Here is a 22,755-nt window from a genome sequence, read left to right as displayed (position 1 = left end):
CCAAAACTACACATGTTAACATAATTAAAAGGATAATTACAAACAACTACAAAAACGTACTTGTATGTGCATATATTTGGATAACTATATTAAGTTGCTCAGAAATTACATGAACATAGGAAAAAAAAAGTCAGGATCTTGTATTATTGCTTCCTCTGTAATGATAGTTCTTAGAAAACCATTAATGCTGGAGTATTTAACATGTTGCTGTAATCTAAAATTCCATTTTTCCTTTTAATAGTATTCTTTATAATTTTTCAAAAAGTGTTGCAGAAATTCTTCTGCTTCACAGCATAATCAATCATTCAATGCTAGGAAAATTAATCTCTTTTTTCCATTTAAAACAACTACAGAAGTTGAGAGAAAATTAATTATATTTATTTACATAAGTTTGTTTACATTTTAAAATATTTTAATTTTAATTATTTTGGTTATTTATTATCAAATTTTTGACTTGAAATTTATCTGTGAAGTCAGTAAATGGCTTTTTTGTTGTTGTTGATGTGTTGATCTTCATTTCTAAAACTACATAGCTTTTACATTTTTAATTCATAGATGTTCTCTGCTTAGCTTTTACTTCTCAGAAATTTTCCTAAATAATTCTCTGAAACAGATTTTCATTTTTTCTTTACAAAAAGTCAGATTTTTTGGCTTGTTAAATTGGAACTGTTTTTCCCCCAATGGTGAAAACTTTTTCACTGCAAAAATGAACAAATATTAATTGAATAAACAAATAGGACATCATTAGTTTTATGATCCAAACATGGAAAGTGAAGAAAACAAAATTAAATGCACTTACTGAGTTTCCGCAGTAGCTCTGAATCTTTATCTTAAGGCAACCATGTCTGTTCTTAACATATTTCTGGCCTGTGCTTGACTATCAGCAGGAAGTAAATACTAACCTGTGCAACAGAAAATCAAAGCAGTACCCCCGGGGTCTTTGAAATGTGTATAACTTTAAATTTAATTAGATAATGTTGTGTGATCCCAAGCTGTTGCTTATTCATGAAAGATTTGCGAAGTGTTCAAGTCATATGGTAATTCTCTGCTTGCCTATTACACATAATATGCATAGGTAGCTCTGAATTATGTCTCTTGAACATACAACAGACAAAGTTATATTCAGATGAACGTAAGAATTCGCCTTTGCTTTCTAGCTGATTTCTTTTGCAAAAGATTTTGGGTTAGAGGAAAAAAAAAATTAAGGAAAGAAAAAAAAAAAGGTGGAATAGGATGGGAAGGCTTTAACTTATACAGGTTATATGTAGGTTTTTAGTAGAATTTAACTACCTAAAATTGAACTGTGACCATACAATGAGCCATAACATCTTTTCTTGTAAAAGGTACTGCAGCTTTACTACACAGCTCCTACTGCTGGGACAAAGAACAAGCAACACAGTATAATATTCTGCAAAGCCATCACTTTGCAAATAATTTTCTTGTCATATAAGTCAGTTTTTGAGGGAGAATCAGAAAAAAAGTTTTTGCTATGAAAAAGTTTCCAAGAGAGACACCTGAGATCTGGCCAGACCATCGTTTGTGTATTGAATGACAGTCACAACATACAGGTGTTTTTTATTATTATTATTAATTTCTTTATACTTTAAATTGGCAACGTTTCAGTATTATAAAAAGTTTTTTTAAAAGCATATTTTTTTTTAGCATATTTTACTACAGTTATTTGTCCTCCAATGTTGTCTCTCATAACTTCCCAACATAACATTAGTACCTTTTTCAAAAGAGCAAAGAGTGAAATTGAAGAGAAACGAGCAAGGATCATTTACTCCTCTATACCAGTAGCTTTTTGGCTTTATTTTTTAGAAAGTTACATTTTCTATGGAGTACTTTAGAGAAAAAATCATTTTAAATACTACTAAAGATGTTTTTTACTTTGTTTTTACAAAGCAATAGAAAGAGGTATACTTCTTTCTGCAGTCACTGGGTTTTGAAGTGAAAGATACAACCTCAAAGTGATCATTAAAAGAGTTAATATTAATCATTTTACTTACTGGGTAGCCTTCGTTTTTAATTCACAGAATGCCAGCTGAAGTTAATTCTCTCTTTTTTTTTTTTTTTTTTTTTTTTCTTCTCAAGTACATTTGTGATAGCTTTGTGTTGGTTTTGGTGGTGTTTTTTTTTTTCTCTTTCTCTCTCTCTCTCTTTTATTTATTTATTTATTTATTTATTAATTATTGTACTAGGTATTAGAAGCTCGTGTTATGGATTTTAATGTGAGACTTACAAGGCTCATGCTAATTCTGTCTAGACTGTTTCTATTCTAATTGTCAGAATGTGACCTACTGTCATCTCTGTCAGTACCTAAGCAGATTCTCCTATTCATGTCATATTAATTTATACAAATTTAATGATTGTCCTGCTTCAGTAACTGGACTTGCAAGACACATATGGGAGATCTCAACTAAGCCAAAACTAATTTCTCATCCAAGTCAAGAATATATCAGCATGTTTATTCAGCTCTTTGTAACCCAATGAACTCAAATAAATATATTTTATTTTAGTTATCATTAATGTGTTCTAAGATCTATTTTGCAGAGTTTAACAAAATTACTCAGTGGTGGTCTACCATGCACCAAAAGTGGTGCTTTTAATGATGAGTGACTACAATACATTTTCATGCATGCAAGCATAGAAACAAAAATTGTATTTGAATCCTGAATTGCTTTTAGTATTGAATAGGGGAAAATATTTTACTTTCAATCCATTCCATGATGCTACATTTTATTTCAACTCTTGCTAGAATCTAATGCTTTTTATTTCTTTGTAAATGTAAGCATTTTTCAAATCTTGTTTGTTGCTATTTACTATGTTTCCTTATTGTTTATTAGCTAAATAATAAAACAGTTAACTAAAAATACTGGAGTGATTACCAAATGTTTCAGACAGCTATCTATAAAATCAACTGTACTTCTTGATTATTTAGATCCTCTGGAGTACCTCAGCTATTTCATAATGAAACTTCCTCTAAGTAATGCAGCTTCAATTCTTCTATTGTTTTCATGATCAGTATTGTTTATGAAAATAATATTAATGTCTTTATGGTATAGGATATAATATTTCTTAATCATTGCTAGAGGAGAAAAAATGCCCTGAGTTACCCAGTTTGTAGGTAAGTTTAACAGCAACAGAATTATATGGATAGCTTCTTATTCCACTGTTGGAATAAGCTTGTCCTGAAGTTTCTCTGTGCTTATCTTGTATACTTAAGGGTGATTTTCAAGGAGTTGAAGACTAAAACAAATGCATCCAGAGATGGTAAATTTTTCTTTCTGGCATACTTGTCGAAATGTTACATGTTTTATGGAGATTATGGTTCTGTAGCAAGATTTGGTTATAGTTTGTTTCTGGTTATTCTTGTCACAGTACAATTCAGTGAAATCTAAACACATTACTTCTGACAAGGAGCAATGTATATACAGGATCAAAAAAAGCCTTGAAAATTAGATGCTTAGGCATTTACTCAGTCTTGATAAACATGCATAAATGGATTGTGAAAAAATTCAGAATGACATTTATGGGACATAAGTTGTAAAAATACAAAATTAATGTAGAGATTCAGAAAGCACCTAGTTGTTAAAGTCTTGAATATTCCTTGCCTACTCAAATGTTCTATGTATGTCATGATTTTATTTGTTACAAATTATTAGATTTTAATTAGTAATCTTTAAATTAGAAAGTAAGTTTTACATAAAAATAACTTGGACTTATTCAACATGTAGCCTGCTACTGACTTAGCAGTAGGAAATCTTGTTCAACATCTTCGTCAGTGACCTCAGTGAAGGCATAGGGAACACCCTCAGCAAGTTGCTGATGATACAAAGCTGGGACGATTAACTGACACACTGGAAGGCTGTGCTACTGTTCAGCAAGGCTTGGACAAACTGGAGAATTGAGCAGGGAAGCACCTGATGAGGTTTAACATGAACATGTGTAGAGTCTCACACCTGGGGAGGAATAACCACTTGCATCAGTACAGGTTAGGGGTGACCTGCGGGAGAGCAGCTCTGTGAAGAAGAACCTAGATGTTCTGGTGGACAACAGGTTGGCCATGAGCTGGCAGTGTGCCCTTGTGGCCAAGAATGTCAGTGGTATCCTGAGATGCATTAAAAAGACTGTGGCCACCAGGTCGAGTGAGGTGATCCTCCCCCTCTGCTCTGCCCCGGTGAGGCCACATTTAGACTTGTGTGTCCAGTTCTGGGCTCCCCAGTCCAAAAAAGATGTGAGTCTCCTAGAAGGAGTCTGGCAGAGGGCTACAAAGATGATAAAAGTCCTCGCTTTGATGTTCAAATTAAGGACAAGTAGAGAATACTAAAAACAGCAAATTCTCAAACAGATGTTTTTATACTTCAAAATTCCAACTCTTTACGCTGAAATTTATAATTCTCCTGAATTTTTTTTGTTTGTGTGCATAAGTGAATTTAATCTGAATATTTTTCATAGAAATCTGTTTGAATATGAGAAAGAACTGCTTTGAACATAAGTGAATGTCTCATTTTATGAGGGTTGTATTTGGACTTAATTTTCTGAAAGTGAATGTACATTTGCAATTAGCTATGACTCACAGAACGTTAAAACTCTGCAGATTAGTTTAATTGTGTATAAAAACTGAGAAAATGTAAAACTTAGAATAACTTTTCTAATAGCATTAGAAAAGATTTCCTCAGTTAAAAAAAATACAACCTTCTGTCATGTTAACACTACCACATTAGGTAAAGCAAGAGAAATCTTTAAAACATTTGTTTTAAAAAGTTTATTTGAAGTGAGAGCAAGCAAGTTTCTGTGATGAGGAGGTGGAACTGAACCCCAACCAAGTTAAGTGATCTATTCAAATAGTTTAAAGAAATCTATTTTTTAGTAGGAAACTGAAGAATTTCTGAATGCTAACCTACGATGCTAATTCAAGTTTTTGAATATTACAGTTCTCAATACAAATCTTTGACTTGTGAGTTGGCTTTTACAAAATTTTAACTTCTAGTTTGCAAATATTACTTAAAAAGACTTGTGGTAAAGAAAGGAAGTGTAAGAGTAAGAAAATTTGTAGGCTGACCTAAAAAATTATTTACTAAGTAAAAGAGAAGTGAAAGTAGAGAGAAAGGAGAGAGAAAAAAGACCGTCACTGACCATCTACCATAAGTTGATTGATGTCCAACTGGTTCCTCAGGGAAAGGTGGGTAACCTCCGCAAACACCCTTCCCTTCTCTTCCCCTCCCCTCCCCGCATTTTATGTCTGAGCATTAAGTTTTATGGCATGGAATCTCTCTGTCATTGGTTTAAGTCACCTACCTGGTTTTGACCCCTCCCATCCTCTTACATATTCCTCAATCTGTTCACTGTGGGGGGCAGAATGAAAAAAAGAGAATGCCTTGATGCTGTGCAAACTGTTCTGCAGTAACTAAAACATAATGTGTTAATGGCATTGTGACTTATCATTGCAAAGAATTGAAGACATGGAAATAGAAGAAAGATAAATGTTTCCTTCACGTGGAAAGAAGTGATTCTTATTGAAAGTGGTCATGATGTATAGTGGATTTAGGCTGTAGCAAGTTTTTTAAAAGTTTAATATTGTGTATCACTTTATGATAGACTGAAATATCAGACTGTATATATCTATCACTGAAGTCTTTCTGAACAAGCCGGGAAAAATATCTATCAAAAACTATGATTGTTGACCTTGTAAGAGAGGCAGAATAGTTAAAATAATAATAATAATAATAATAATAATAATAATAATAATAATAATAAAATTACCTGCTGGATGTCCTCATTTTTTGAGTTCAGAATAAGGCAGACAAGTTGTAGAGTCAAGATAATCTATCTTTCTATTGCAACATTGCAGACTTTCAGTATGACTTTCTAATGGTGTATAAATATAGTTATACTGACAATCAAGGTAAAAATCCATTCATAATTCTGAAATTGTGAAGCTGACTGGTTTGCTCTCTCACTTGGAAATTATTATATATTTCTGCTTTTTTCTCGCCTGTCTTCACACTCTCAAATTATACAAAAATGCAATGATTTTCCCATAGATTGCAATGACAATAATAGGATAAGTTAATTAAACTGGCCACTTAAACTAAACACCATAACTTTTGAGAGGAAAATAAACTGCTTGTGGTTATCTGGGAGCTGATCTATGAAATAAAGTGCAAGTGTAGCACAAAGCCATTCTGAAATAAATATTCTGTTTTATATATGTGTGTGTGTTTGTGTGTTTTTTTGTTTGTTTGTTTATTGCCAGAGGAAATGAATTGGTTTTCTCTTGAGATCTTGAGATTGGCTTTATGCCAATTGTTAGAACATGGTCAGTCCAACAAGATGTGTGCAAATCCTGCAGTTCTAGTGACAAGATCTGGAAATTTGAAGGCAGATTATTGTTCTGCACAGGCAGGAAAAAAATGTAAGTTTATGATATGTCCTTACATGTGTTTTTATCCTAACACTACATCTTGTTCATTTGAGTGGCAGTTGAATTGCAAAGTAATATACTGAATTAAGTGAACGTCAAAATGAAGTTGTTCTTTCCAAGACTATGAAGCTCAGTTGAGAAGAGATATTGACTTTGTTTTCCTTTGTCAGTCAGAGCAGGACTGTGATTACAGAAGGCTAATCTTTGTTCCTCTTTTCAGGCTCTTGAGCTGAGGCAACCTTGTATAACTTGTATAATATTTACATTTCCTTCTGGGAAGTTCTAGAGATCTTAGGAAAGAAGGAGACATTGTTCTCTTCCTAGTAATCTTATTATTGAGATTGCTATCATAGCCAGATGACCACTATGCTTGGTGTATATCAGCCTTTCCCTTACAGTAAGCCACAACAGCACCCTGGTATCATGCAGAGTACATATTAACTAGACAAGATTCCAAGGAAGAATTTTGTTTGCATTAGAACTGTAAAGGAGCAGGTAGGATTTTGCCTGAAATCTTCAGGGGACTTGCTAAAATCCCAAGAATGGTGACAGTTTATTTCCTAAAGTATTACTGGGCAGCTTTCATTTGTATTATTGCGGTAAGTATTGCAGATTTTGTGTTTTGTAGACATACTTACGTGTGTAGAAAGTTAATAAGAACTATGTGTATGTTGGGAACTGTAGTCTTCAGAAGTCTCACTTCATATTAACAAAGAGTATGACTGCATCTATTTTACTCCTCTACAATGTGACTCATAATACAGTGAGGATCTGTAGGAAAATAACTGTACTGCTCTTAGCAATGTCACTGATACAATTGTTTTGTTTTCAATCTATGAATTTGCAGCAAAATCATTGGCACTTGCATTTCTACATTTTGTCTTGTGTTCTCCCAGTAACTTCAACTTGATTTTCATACATAATTAAGACAAGATAAGGATGGAAAATATAGGAAATGCATGCATAGAATGCGTGCTTTATAATTCGAGGTTTTACAAATATAAACGCTTGGAGAAGTTTGTGTTTAACCTTTTTCTGCTGCAAGGTGTTACCCCATAAAACCATATTTGCCTTCCGGAAAGTTTTGTTAGAGTGGTTATTGAAAGCAAGAAAAAAAAATCAAGAGTTGACTCATACATTTGCTGAGCTTACCTGGAATGGTAGACACAGAAGTTCATAAATTAATGTAAGACAAAAGACTACTTTTAGATCTCACAGTGTTCCATGAGTCTGTGTTCGTGTCTTACATATATTGGAGAAAAAGTCATACATAGCTAGGAGTTTATTCAACTGAAATTTATACCAGTGTCATCTTTAATGAAGTGTGTACAGAAAAAGCTCTCTGATGAGTCAACATGAAGTAAATGATCCTTTGGTAATACAGTACGGTACACAGTTGCTTTCATAAACAGATAATAAGAAAGGAAACAATTTGGTCTCCTTTAGTTGTAGCATTATACTCAGTTCTATTTCAGTTTCCTTAATGCTATGATAGTGCTGGCAAGCGGCATTGTAAGACCTCAGCAGAAGGAGAAATCTCTACTGTTTGTCTGTCCTTTGGCAGATAGTTTTTGGTAGTTGTTGGGGAAGGCTTGAATTTATATACTAATCCATAATAGAATTTTCATGTCTTCTGATTATTTCATTTTTTTCTCAGATGAAATCTGCTAAATTTCATATTTATTTATTTTCTCTAGGTTGATGCTTAAAGCTATAATTGCAGGGAAAATTGTTCTGACTCTGCTTGACAGGAGCAGACAAAAATGTGTGTACGCGTGTGTATACAAATGCATACTTATGTGTAAATATAAGTGCGTAAAAGTACAGCAGGCAGTCATGTTGTATAAGAGAACAAATAATTCAACTTCTCTAGTGAAAGTATTTCTAGCAAACCCAATGTTTATACTTTCTTGTCAAATAGGAACTGACAATTAATAGTTTGAAATGTTAGAAACCTTTTGGAAACAATTCTTCCTATTGCAATGCAAATGCACCATGCACAGCCATAAACTATCTTACATTTTCTGCTATTTTTCAAGCGTCTGTTGAAATCAGAATATTTTAATAATATATTAATAGTTTTATATTCATATTCTAAAATTGCCTATAACTAAATTTCACTTTCTTTCATTTTATCTGGATTGGTTCTGAATTAATCTGAGATGTTATACCCAACATGCTGAAATAATATAATTTGTCTCTAAAGTTGCTTCTTTTTTCCATTAAAAAAACAGTCAATTTTTTGTTCTCGTTGATTTTTTCTTAACAAGTTTTGCTGAGAATCACTGAATAACAATTCTGAATATATATTAAAAAAAAAAAAAAAATCATAGCTATTGCTATTGAGAATATGAGTATACAAATGTTTTCTAGTTCTCTGTCCAGCATTTATCCTGACCTTCTCTTACCACCTTTGCCAGCAGCATCATTGTTCTAATATATTCTCTCCCTGCTCTCCAAGTATTCACTGATCTAGGAAATGGTCAGACTAGGAGGGACTTATTTTGTGTTGTTTAGAACATTAAATTTCTGATTAAATTATAACATTAATTCAGGTTCCTTGGTATGATAGTCTTTTGCTGACACCCAGTTGATAGCTTGTGTTGCCAGAACGATTCAACAGCAAGCAAAAAACCTGTGCTTGAATCCTGACAGAAGTATTTCCCCAAAATGACCTGTGTCTCCGCTATCCCTCTTGGTACTGTTCTCAGAATATGCTTTCTGCTGTGCATGGTTACAGTTAGAGTGACACACCATGCAATGAATAATAGCTTCAAGTAGTTAGTACTTACTTCCCTCTCACTCTTAGCACCTTACCTAACAAACTCTTCTACTCCCACACTGTTGTGTGACAAAGGCCTTCAGTGTATATACTTGCTCTCATTTAACAAAAGCAGAAATCCTTGCCATTCTAGAGCTTAGAATACAGGTCTTCATTAGTACGATTGCTCTATAAATATCTCATTTAAATGTCTTACAGAATCAAATCCCAAAAGTTTGCACGAGTGAAATACAGAACTAGCCCAGAGCAAGCATCAGTCAGCTTGTTAAAGGTGGAATATATAAGATGCCAGTATTTCAAGTTTTCTGCAGCAAGGTTTATATCTCAGATATTCTCTGTATCTTAATATTATATTCTGTAAATAAATTTGAAGCTGTGAATATATTATCTATTGTATTTTCTTGTCTGCACAGAATAACCTCAGTTAATATAATAACCTAAATTACAGGATTTGGGGTTTTCATTACTGACCAGCAGGTTTAATAACTGACTCATCCTGCCATACTCAGCCTCCCACCTAATACCATCATGACAAGATGCTGTTTTTCTTCTGTTGAAAGGAAGTAAGAAATAAAAATTAAGACTTTTTGAAAATGGAATAGCCACAAATAACTTGGTGTAATTAAGTTGAAATGAATGGTGCTGACTACCTGAAATATTCCTTAGCTTTGTAAATTACACATTTTCTTTACACATTTAGGATGTGTTGTTTTCTCATATATTAGCAAACAAACAAATGGTGCTCTTGCTTGAAAGGCTTTTAAAGATGAAGACATATGGAGTTAGATGATTAATGCACTTAGACAAACTGTAAATCCCAAAATGTTCCAATCTACTTATTTCAGCAACTGAATGCCACTTAAAATCTGTCCTAGTGGCTTTGTTGGTAGAACAGACAGATTTTGTAATGTTTTGCTGTCTTTCGACCTATACTTTAGCAAATGAGCTAACTTCAGCAAGCTCAAGTTATTTTCTATAAAGCATTAGTTTAACAGGAAACATGACATTCTGCCGATAAACTAGAAAACTTTTAGGCTAAAATAGTCACAGACCAGTCTGCATCTACTTCTCATTGTAGTATATTCATTTACATATTTAATAAGTACGTTGTAATAACCAGAGGTAATGATATTTTATAATAAATAAATTAGAAAGATGTCTGTATTTTAAATGTCACAGATGTTTGAAAAACTCTTTTATGAAAATATCCACTTCTGTAGTGTTTGGGACTATTAAAAAACAAATCCATACTAAGCAAGGTTGAAAATAACAACATTTAAGTCTTACCGTGTCATTTAATAATTATTTTAATTCTTAATTGAATGCTAAGGAGAAATACTTGTGTAAAAATAATCACTTTGGAACCAGTTATTTATTGCTACTTGTGTTCATTTATTTATTTTCTCCTATCAGTGATATAAATTGAGGAGGGAGGGGGCAAAATATAAAAATAAAAGAAAAAAGAAAAAAAGCAAAAAACCTTTATTTCTACATCAAATTAGGAGTAGTTTGATGTTATCAGTGTTTTTGTTTTAAAATTATTAATTTTAATACTAATCTCAGGCCATTTCTGGGAAAAGTTTTTAATACAAAATTAAAACAACTTTATACCGTTCTTTTTGGTAGTATTTGCATTACATTTGTACTTTGGACCTAAATATCTCTTCTCTTCCAAATTTCTAGAATAGGAATTCTAGTTAAGTGAGCTTTATGTACTTTAGAACCACAGATGGTTAAGTCTTGCTTTTGTGAATGTGCTTTTCACACAGAATTACTGAATGGCTCGTCCAAAACTCGTATTTAATTTTAGCTGGCTCCTCTTAGGAGAACCCATTTTAAATGGAGCTGGATTAACAAAGTGAGCTTTTGAGAATAAGTTCCACTTGAAATACTTTTAATGAAAGACCCTGTCCCCTGTCCTCCCAATTTTCACTGAATGTATTTGTATATAATTTTTGTAAAATTTGAAAACTTCACCCTAGTATCCCAGTTTTCTTGTTATTACCCATAGTTATTGCCCAAAGCCGAAAACTTTGACACCATTACCACTTCTCCCTTAAATAACAGTTTGTGGGTTTTTTCATAATGTTGGAGATAATTTACATAAATACAAAGGAGATTAAAGCAGGTAATATTGTTAGGAAATGCATTAGCTGGGAGAAATGTATAGGAAAGAAAGAAAACTATTGTGATAGATGTTCAACAAAATCAAACTCTTTACATCACTTTTATTTTTTTATTCTTCCAAACAATCCTACATCATCACTGTACAGCTCCTTAAAGTAATGTTTCATTTCTTGCAGGATTTTTACCTTCTTCATCACCAGAAATCCCCTTTAAAAGACACTCCTGCATAGATCTTGAAGATCAGATTTGATTCAGTAAGGTAGGTTTCAGTTTAAAATTCCACCATCCACACTGGGAAAGAATGTTGGAGAGATTACACAAAAACTGAGTCTGAAGTGTAAAAAAAACAGATAAATATATAAAATACACACTTTAAATAATCATTATTCTAATAATCATTTTCACCAGTCATGACAGAATTTTTAAATTCTTATGAACATTTCCATCATACAATCAATAAATCATTAGAAATATTTTCTACACAACTTTCTTTAGAATTTCTTGTGGAATCCTATCCTAAGGGGAACAAAGATGTATAATAAACCTATTTGCTCTTATTGTCTCCATAACATGTTTACATATTCCCCTTGTAACTTTTTTAGTACTTGAGTGTAAATCTATTCTTTTACTCTTTCACTTTTCGATGAAGTGAATATTGTGGAACTAATTACTATGGAATACTTAGTCTTTATGGAAGTGATGCTGGAATAGACTAGAAAGACCATTGGTCTGTTCTAGTGTAGCAGTAATCAGGTAAATTCCAAACTAGATGATCTTTAAAGTCTCTACCAACATAAACCATTTTATGATTCTGTGATTCTATGATTTTTAATCCACTTAATTACACTGATGCTGAAAGATCATTAGGTACTTCAGGTTTCATATGCTCTTTAAAACATCATACAACTTTCATGGGAATTAACGGGAATGTGGAGATAAAAGTGAGAGATGGAAGACTGCATGAAAAAATTTGGAAAACTCAGGTGAAAGTTGTTTTTTTTACCAACTTATACCATATTTCAGAGCACTTATTAGCATAAATATGGTGCTTACTGCCTTCATTCTTTGCTAGATCCTAAACTGTTCTCTCACTTTTTAATTCATCTGATTAGGGTCAAATCAACATCTGTCAAAGTACATTTGTATCATACCACATTCAGAAATCTTAAATTATTTAGTATCAGCTATGGATTGCTCAGATACTGAAAAGTATGATAATTATTTTTAGTATTTTTTTCCTGTTGGTTTGTTTGTTTTCCTTCTACTGCTACATTTTTTTCCAATTTGCTTTGCATGTTATGTTACACATCATATGTTGATTTGGTGTCATATTTCATGCACTCAGGCTGTGGAACTCTTCATATTCCGAGTCCTTTTAACACATTCAGTAAATATAATTTCTATTTTACAGATAGAGTGACAGGAGTACAAGACATGGAATAATCTATCCTGAGAGCATGCAAGCACTCTGGAAATACAAAACCTGTGGATCCTGTCTATGTATTTTTTGATATTCTCACCAGTGTCCACAGTACTTGAAGGATTGATGGTAAGAAAATAGGTTATTATGTACACTATGATTGACATAGTAGAGTTAAGCAGAAAATGCATTACAAGAAAAGTGTAGCAGAGTTAAATGATAATTTGAGAATTAAGTGCTAATTTGTCTTGTATTTACAAATTATATCCAGATTTACTGTGTAGAGGAAACTGAAGATATTTAATTGGAAGAAATTTATTTGAAACTTATAAGTACTTGAAAATAGACGTTGAAAAGAAGAGTTATCTTATTTACTACAGTAATTATTAGTAACAGTTATTTGTACTGTGAGCTATGTTTTTTTCCTCTTTCATTTTGACAGTGTTCTCTATCAACAATGTCATTGCACAAACCATTTCTTCTCTTACCCGCTTGTTGAAAAGCTATAATTAAATTTGCTTTAGGATCTTGCATGGTTAAAGCGTGTCATTACCCTTTTTCTTGCAGTAAAAATTTAGAAATCTGCTATGTTAAATTTTCCTTGTCTGGGAGGTCTTTTCTGAAGCTCTTTTCCCCAAACTAAAATTTCACTTTGAATTTATCTAAACATGAGAATGAGGCGGTACAATTTTGCTGCTATTATTTTATTCATTATGTTTTTGAGGCATATATAGTTAAGATTTTATTTTCAATAAAATCAAATTGTGTTTTCCAGTCACAGTAACCCCACAGTAGAAGAAATTAAGATGTCTGATGCATTTATCTTGATATCAGAATGTCATAATCTTGGTATTTAAAATTCACTGAAGAAAAAATTGCTCTCATGATGTACAGATACTAATTCCAGAGTGATGTATCATTTGTGTCCATGTCTAGTTGTCTATATTCTTAAATTTTAAAGTCTTAAAAAAGTAACGGTAAGTTACATGTGTTTTTCATTTTATTGACAAAATTGAGGTATTAGATGGGTCATGACAATAAAATGAAAGACCATGCTCTATTGTCATTTACAGTTGCATTTATAATTGAAATCAAACAGGTTATCCTTCCCTGTGAATTTACAGTCAGTGATACTTTGTCCTGGTGAGGAAATAGTTTGTCTATAATTGAATTCTATGCCTGGAATTAAAGCTATAGGAAAATGTCAGGATCTTCAGGACTGTGTTAGAGGGAAGTGTGTTGCCTAATGGTCAAACAAAACCTCTGTGTTTCAGTTTGTACCTACTGCTTCTTGTCCTATCAGTGGGCCCTAGAGCCAAAAAAGAGACTGGCTCAGTCCTCTTTGCACTCTCCCTGTAGGTATACTTTGATGAGATTTCCTCTGGGCCTTCTCTTCGCCAGATCTCTCAGCCCTTCCTCAAAGAAGACATTCTCTATTCTCTCCATCTTTGTGGCCCTTTGCTACTCTCTCTTGCACTGGGCAGCCCAAAACTGGACAAAGTACTGCAGATGTGGACTCATCACAGAGATGACACAGCAGAGTAGAGGAAAACCTGCTGGCAGCACTTTGCCTAATACAGCTCAGGATACCATTAGCCTTCTTTGCAGCAATGACATGCTGCTCACTCATGCTTAGCTTGGTGAATTGGTTGACTCTGCTGTAATGGAAACACTGACAATAAAGCGAAAAACAGAAAATCTAGAATGCTTTTCTATATAGAATGTTGCCTTTTAGTGATGAGTTGTTAACATCAAAGATGTTCCTAACTGAGTTTGTTCAGTAGAAGTAATTATAGAAGCTTGTTCTGTTAAGCCAACTGGACAATTAACAATTTCTTTCAAATTTACACAACAGAAAACAACATTCAGTTCTATCTTTACCAGAAATAATAGATACTATGGTATTATGAAAAGATGGGCTTATTGAACAATCAGTTGAACTTTCTGTGTGCTAAAAGCACATATTGTGGTTCTACCCAGATCTTCCTGAAGGAAGGATAAACTTATTTTTTCTAAGACTCTATGACCAAGTATAAATTTCCTATCAACTAAAACTTAAAACTAGAACTGCAAACATCAGATCAAATATAAGTGAAGATTAATACATGAGCACTATATTCATCTGCTAATTTTCATGATTTTATTTTCATTTTTTCCTATATCAAAACAATTGAACAATTATCAATAAAATTTCATACACATGTAAATATGTACCATGAGCTTAAATTATATTACAAAAATCACATTCTCCATGTGACATTATTTTTGAGATTTTTAGCATCTACTAAATCCGTTAATTAATTAGTGAGCTATACTATAGATCTCCACAGATAAAAGTATCTTTGTCAGCATTTTTTTGTTCTCCTTTGTAAGCAGTAGGCTAAAAGATGATTGAAGCTCTGTCTCCACATGCAAGTAGATTTTTGTCAGCAATGTTTAATAAAATAGAAAGAATAGTATGTTCTACAGCCTTGTTTATGATTTTTTCATATTTATTTAAATGAAGGCAGGGCTGCTATTGGCTTGGAAGAACTTGGGAACTGCTTTTCTCTTTATATAAGCGTAGTGGTCTGACTTTTCCTTGAACTTTGTTTATTCTTATTCAGTTTTAAGATTTTTCTTCTCCTTTATTTGAAACTAGATGTCACTTTTCTTAGACTTGAGTCATGTTTCTCATTCACCAAATGACTGACAATTCTGTATCCAGTCTTTTGCATTAGTTACTTTCAGTGCTAATCACAGTCAGAAATTTTGTTCTTCAACTCTTATCACTTATCAATAGGGAATTGTTATGACAATTGGTCATTGTCCATGTTCGTTGTGTGAACATTTGCCAGTAATACATTTGAGATTTCACACTGTACTAAGGATCAGAGAATCTTACTCCATTAGCTGAAAAACAACCAAAGTTTCCTTGCTAATCTATGCTTATCTTTTTTCACTCTTTCACTGTTTACATTTTTGACTCATGATGATCTTGGTCCAGAGGAAGAGCCAGAACCTAGTGACCTCCACTGTGTGACTGGAATTTTGTACCATAGTGTCCAGGGCACTTCCCAGGCTGGGAAGACTAGATAACAGCTGCTTTTCTTAACACTCACCTTCACTCGAATGTGGCCAATAATGGGGAAAGAGCATGAAAAATAGCAACTACTCAATTTAGGAACAGAACAGAAGCCCTCAGGATATTTCCTTTTTCTCACCTTGGCACTGCTTAGAAATATTGTGTCACATGTGTTGTCCAAAGATTTCCAGGGTTCGTTCTTGTTGAATATCAATACATTGTTAAATGAAGTTTGTGAACAGATATGTATAGAATTATTTTGATTACTCAGAAAGCCTTCAAAATAGAAGATTGAAAGCAATGTACAAATAATATCATTTGAAGGCATCAACATGCAATGAACTACGTAAAGTCAAACAAACAATTTAGTCCAGACCCAATGATAGCTTTTTAATATCTCATTAGTGAATGATGTATTGTGATAACGCTTACAGATTTGCTTTGAATAGGTTTGATGCATAGGTGGCATTTGTGCTTGAGAAACAGATAATAATTATAATTATTTGGATTGTTTAGTAAATATCATGCACCTTTTCATATAATATATAGAGTCATCTTATGATGTCCCAAATAAGATTGCTTTAAAAGTATGTTAAAGGTATGCTAGGAGAATGTAATCACTCTATTTTCTATGCTTATTAGGTGATAAAAGCATAGCTGGGATATTAAAAATAACAAACTTCAGGATAGAAGCATGTTGCAGTCGATATTAATTTTGTGTTTAGTCCTGTCAATGCAAGAATATCTTCATATATATTGCTTAACTACTGGCAATTTGAATGGTATCAAAATGCAGAATATGCATATTTCTGACAGAAATGAAATATTTTGTAGCTTTTTGTGAATATAGTAGTTTGTATGCACAGAGATGCTGTAGATTTGCAGGTGCTTGTGTCTTAAATTCTGATTGGATCCTTAAAAGCTTTGTGTCTTCTGGTTTCACTGCCTATATATATATATTTAAATTCAGTTATAGCAACCTTCATATTTACTCGCAAGTTCTTTAATATTACCAGGAAGTTGTTAAGGCACTTTTTAAAGAAAAAGTGGAGCTGTGATGTTAGGCTGTGTTAGGCTGTGATGATTTTATCATTCTGGGAATATTCTTTTCTTTTTTTTTTCTTTTTTACCCACTCCCTTCTTTTTTACCACCCCCCCCCCCCGATTTAAAACACGAAAAAAAAAAAAAGTCATAAAAACTTTGTAGGCCCAAAATACATCATCAGCATCAATGAATCAGACAGGAACAAAATAAGCTCAACATCTGAGAAAAAAGATTGTTAGTTGTCAGCAACCTTATCTCATATCACGTTCCCAAAGTCTTTTTTCAGTGTACTTGAAAGATGATTTTATTTGGAATATTTATTATAGCTACACAGCCTTTCACCCATGGTAGGAAATTTGTTGTTGTATTAATGTCAGTGATAGTAAGATCAGATGCTAAATGATATTATGGTGGTTAAAGACTTGGTTTCATTTCCTCATATCATAGAACTTTCTCACCAGAGAGCCCACTGAGTCAGTAGAATAAATCTGAAAGTCAATGTTAATGATTCAGTAAAAGTGTTATTTACTGAATTCAGCTAGTTTATGGGTTTTTTAATTCTACAGAAACTTTATGATATGGCATATAAGTTATTTTTTTTTCCTTTATTTTCAAGTATGCCAGTTTCACACCATAGATTGCAGAATGAGTAAGGATATCAAACATAATTTGACTTCTTGAGAGAGGATTCAGAAAGTTAGCTGTATCATTATGTGCATGGAATAACTCTGAGTTACTGCTTAATATATGAAGTTTGCTATAATTACCATGAAAGCGCCTGACTAATTCTTTTTTGGGGGTTGTGTGGAGGAGTTTGATCTATAAATAATTTCTTTCTAATTTTGAGAGAAATACTGGCACATACATCATCCATATTCTGTTTCCTTTGATCCTGCAGAGGGTAGCACGTCCAACTTTATGCATGCAAAGTTTTCTGTAAAAATTATTTAGAATTTAGATCCCTGTAAATATAAGGCATAAGCCCAATTCCAAGCACTTTATGTAAACATATCTTGGTTAAATGACAGCAAACATGTCAGCACCTTAGGAGCCCAGATTAATGACTTAGTTTAGAAAACTCAGAAACCTTGGTTAGAAGTCATGGTAATCAACCTGCAGTAGATTTGCTAGGTGAGCCTAGGCATTGCGCTGTTGTGTCCCCATGACTTAGCAACTAGCTGGAGCAGTTGGACCCACTAAAACCTTAAGGCACTTTGTAGGGCTTTTGACAAGGAGCATCTGCCAAAATGGAGTTTTTAGTAACTTTTTTGTACAAGGTTTTATGTACAAGTTTTAAACAAATATTTATTCCTGTAATTAGAAAGCTGATTGTCTCTATATACAAATGATTTCCACTGTTAATTTTTTTCTCTTTTTTTGCAAAACTATATTTCATTTCATTTCACTGTCATACTTCTATCTCTGTGGCTATGCTGGTACCTGTGAATAGTGGTTGATCTGTCAGAATCAGACAGGCTTTTAAGAAAATGAGTTTTGACATTCCATTCCTTAAGATGATCCCTTGCTTTTCAATTACTGATTTCTGACTTGGAGGTTTCTTAAGGTAACTCGGAGCTTGTTCCCACACTGTCAACCAGGTGGCAGCAGTGCCACGTCAGAATAGTTCCAATACCCTTTCCCTGACATCAAGTGTTAATGCAATTGACCAATCAGTGCTAAGATGATGGGAGGTAATTGGGTAATTGTATTTTACTGATCACAAGCAGAGAAAAGAAGGGGAAGGGGGGAGGAAAAAAAAAAAAAGAGAGAGAGAGAGAAAGAGAACGGAAGGGGTGAAGGAGGAGTATAGCGAGGAAGACTGGCCCCGGGACATTTGCAAATCCTAGTGTGCCTTTGAAAGGTGGGGAGTCAGACAAAGCCAGAGCGACAGAAAAGCGGATCTACTCCCAGCTGCAACAACAGGAGCTGCCTGGAACTGGATATCTACATAGATGTGTACGTACGTGCACACACAAGAAGAATTCGAGCTGAAGCTAATGGTAGGGAGAAAGGATTTTGGCTGTGCAAAAAGCTATGCGTTTCAGGCATGAAACTAAAAACTGAAAGAAGAGGCTGTGCTCCCGGGGATGTGTCATCTTGGAAGGGAGAGAGGCAGGAAGGAAGGAAGAAAAGGGGGAAGATAACTGGCATGTGGAAGACGATGGGATTCTAACTCACTGCTGTGCAGAAGGGAAATCCAACTTGTAGATCTGAAATACACCGGGCAGAGATTGCAAATGTGATCGGAGCTGCGTTGAAACAGAGAAAGAGAAGAAAAGGGAGGCAGAGGCTGGAGAGCTTTTATCCTTCTCCCTCTCTCTTTCCCTCTCTGCTCAAAGAAGAAATAGAAGTTTATCCGTCTTGGTGCTGCTGGATCTTTATAGCTGCTGGACAAAAGATGGAGAGGAAGCTGAAATGAAAAGCAGAGGGAAATCAGTGCTTTCGAATCAGAGCTAAGAAGACAAATCACGCCTCCCCAGGCTTCTTTTGTGCCCCATCGGGGGAGTTTTAACATCAGAAAGATTTTGAGAAGTGTGGGGAGCAAAGGGGAGAGTGGGCGTTAAAAACACCCATCCTGAGTGTTTAAAAAATAACAAGAGGATGGATTTATTCTTGACAGCTGGTGGGAACCTTGAATTTTTCTCTATTCCCTCCCTCCTTCTTTCCATTTAATGTGAGATTATGAAAATGCAGAGGAGTTGGAGAGAAGGCAAAAGGATATAATGTGGAGTTGGAAGCGAGGAAGAGAGTGCTGATGCTGTGGATTGCTGACTTCTTGCTGAAATCAAAAATCCAATTGCGCACTGGGTTGTGATTGGAAATCTAATCAGATCTCTGGAGAGAAGGGAGAGACACTAAAAGTTATTGTATTGACATATACAAATAAAAATTTAATTGCAAACGGAGATTCTATCCTAAAGGAGTGTGGGGGATAGGGAAAAAGAAGAATGGGAATCCCCATTCTAACGTGGAGACACACAGATTGGATAATTGATAGTGCAGCAAAGAAGGGGGAACAAGAAAATTGCCTGGCAAGACCTGGATCTTAACAGTCACAACAAAATTGCATTAAAATAATACAAATGGAGGGCTGCTTAAACAGAAATACAGCTCTTTCTGCTCTCCAGAGAAAAAACAAATAGTGAGCAATGGAGAGCAGAGAAGCTAGAGTGGCAGAAAACCTCATAAAAAGGGAAGTAGGCAAAGGATCCACTGTGGAATGAAAAGTTTCAGAAAGGAGAAAGACCATTCATCCTCTGCAATAATTTTTCTTTTTTTTTCTTGGTGTTTTAAACCCCTCTTCTCCAGTGGAGCAAACATCATTATTACCACTACAGCAATTTTAAACAGAAAAGTTGAACACAACAGAGAAAATAAAGGACAGAGAAGAAAAAAGCAAAATTGCTGGTGGGAGATAGTTCAGCAGTGTTGGGTTGGATTGGTACCTGCATGGACTGAAATTGCTTGGAAATTGCAGTTGGATATCTTTTATTTTTGTTTCCTGTCTTGTTTTTAATTTTGGTTTGGTTGCTGAAATGAAATAGTTTTCATAACCCCTCCCCCACCCTGTTTTTTCATAACCACTCGGATTTCCAGCTGGATAGTCTTTGAGGATATAGTAAGTACACTTTCCATTTTATTATTATTTTATTATTTCTTACAGGGAAAAAAATAATAATAAAAAAGCCCCATTTCCTCTTTTTCTTCTACCTCTTTCTTTGCTCTCTTCCCCAACCTGAGTAAAGAATCCAATTGAATTTTGGTAATGGCAGGGGAGAGGGATGGGGGGGAACTGGCATTGGGAAGGGAGAAAAGGAAGAATGAGAGCAGAACTGAAATCTCACAGTAGCTCAAATATTCTTGCTCGTAAAACTCCAGCCTTGGTAGTGTGTTGCAGATACCTGCCGATGTGGCTTTATGGCATCTATAAATGTTCACTAGCAAAGAAATCTTTTGAGAAAGCCCCTGCAGTGAGTGATGAGTGCTGCCTGATTGCCCAATCTGTAAAAAAAAAAAAAGATGCAAGTTGCATTTAATTGTATGCACAAAGGAGGTTTGTTTATTTATTTATTTACTTGTTTAGTAAATGTTTAAAATAAACTCTGATTTCAGTGCTGGCATCCAGTCTGGCATTGCAGATCAATATGGTGTATTAACAGGAAAATTTTATAATCAAGCAAGGAGGTGAAGTATGGCTTTTGGCAGGAGCGGGGGCGTGTAGGGCAAGGGGTGGTATAGGGAGTGGTAATGGTTTTTGAGGAGGCAGCTCTGAGAGAAATGGAATATTTTACACTCCATTGCTGAGAACAAATAGTAACAGGCAGAGAGAAGGCATTCTTCTGTTCAAGGGGAGTTTAGAGAATGGCTGTACTAGCCACTCATGCCCTCCAGATCTCCTAGGAAATTCTTTGCAATTTTGTGGTGAATCCTCCAGTCTCCCCTAGGACTTTCCTGACAGTTGAAAAAGATTTACTTTGATTGACGTGCAGTGAGAGGATACAGTTGTGTTAAGAGATTTTTGCTGTTATGTTGATAATGAAAATAATAGAAAGTGGCTTGTAGATGGTGGTGTTAACAGATTAGCAATGACATGTAAAACTCCAGTAAACATCTCTCCCTTTCTTTAGAAATCTGATGTGGGGGTGTGGAATGAACTCAGGATAACTTGTAATTTGAAATAAAGATCCTGTTTTCCTGTGGAGGATCATGCTACTTCTGTCCACTCTTTTGGCATGACTTTCTACCTTGTAGATAGGAAGTTTTTCTCCTTATATCCTTCTTTTCTTCCTTACCTCCACCATCCTCCTTCATAAGCAGAGCCTTGAAATGAAAATATTAGGCCAAAATTGGTATAGAAGGAGAGAGAAAAGCACATAGTTAAATGAACCACCAAAGTTACATGGATGTTTCTCTCAGGCAAGGTAAAGAACTAGCTTTGCAACTAATTTTACTTTTCTCTAGCTGCAGTATTCTGGAGGAGGGGGAAAGAAGGAGCGATGGGCGAGATGCTGATAAAGATGGATCATGATTTTACCTTTTTTTTTTTGTCTGGCAGCATTTCCTTCTTCTCAAGCTTTCTATGTGGAGCAACACAATCCAGAGCTTCAGCTTCCCTGGATAAAAGCTTTAATAAATTCTTTTCTTTTTCTTTGCATTTCTGCATTTGTGCATGTCACCACTGTTGCTTCACGTAGATGTCTTGAGTTTTTTAATGTAATGGAAATGAAACCTTCTGCTTCTCAAATGTGCCCATGCACTTCTGTTTGGAGGTCATGCTTCTGAAGTGTTAGATACTTGTAAAGGATTAAGATTTAGTGTCCAGTTCTGCTCCTAAGGAAATCTCTGGGAATATTTGTTCAGCTATATGAATGAATCAGACCCTTTGTGCTCTTGTATTTAGAAAAAGAAGGAAGCAGGCACAGCAAAAATTGTTTCTTCCAGCTCCAATTTCTCTCATCCTTCTCAGTAGCTAAATCAGTTTAGTATGAAGTACTTTAGCCTCATTTATTTCTCTGGTCACGTTTCCTGGTGGGATACTAAATGGATAAGTTTGTCAGCATCTGAAAATAAGTACAAAATTCTGTTCTTCACTCCTTCATGTATCATTATAAGCCTGTGCCTTATTGTGGGCTACACTTAGACCAGCAGTTGCTGTAATAGAACAGCTAAATTTATGTTAAGCTGCTGCTCAGTAATTACTGAAGGGAAAAGAAGCTGGCTAAGGAAAAGGCATCTCCAAGCTTTTCCTTGGATTGCTGTCAAGTGAACACATAAACAGAAAATCTGATAGAAGAAATCTGACTTTTGACAATAGGATGCTGCCATAGGTGCCACATTCATTTCTTACAATAACTAACAGGAGGATTTTCTTGATGTGATAAAGAAACAC

The 22,755-nt window shown here is 34.4% G+C and overlaps 1 protein-coding gene across 5 annotated transcripts in view; it reads left to right on the top strand.

Moving 5' to 3' along the window:
• Positions 1 to 11,515: 11,515 nt before the first annotated feature.
• The window catches only part of LRRC4C (leucine rich repeat containing 4C), a 95,529-nt gene continuing 84,289 nt past the window's right edge, over positions 11,516 to 22,755 (top strand). For 4 of the 5 annotated variants that reach the window (XM_003206392.5, XM_010711267.4, XM_010711269.4 and 1 more), the window contains exon 1: positions 18,559 to 20,484. The gene's annotated coding sequence lies outside the window, so the exon portion shown is untranslated. Of the gene's footprint in view, positions 11,596 to 12,747; positions 12,886 to 18,558; positions 20,485 to 22,755 lie in introns of those variants that run through there. The other variant, XM_031553516.2, reaches the window with a different exon arrangement.

The sequence above is a fragment of the Meleagris gallopavo genome, chromosome 5 (genome assembly GCF_905368555.1).
Source record: "Meleagris gallopavo chromosome 5, MGAL_WU_HG_1.1, whole genome shotgun sequence".
Taxonomy (NCBI): domain Eukaryota; kingdom Metazoa; phylum Chordata; class Aves; order Galliformes; family Phasianidae; genus Meleagris; species Meleagris gallopavo.
The sequence above is the reverse complement of the archived record's forward strand: the minus strand, read 5'-3'. Positions and strand labels throughout refer to the sequence as shown.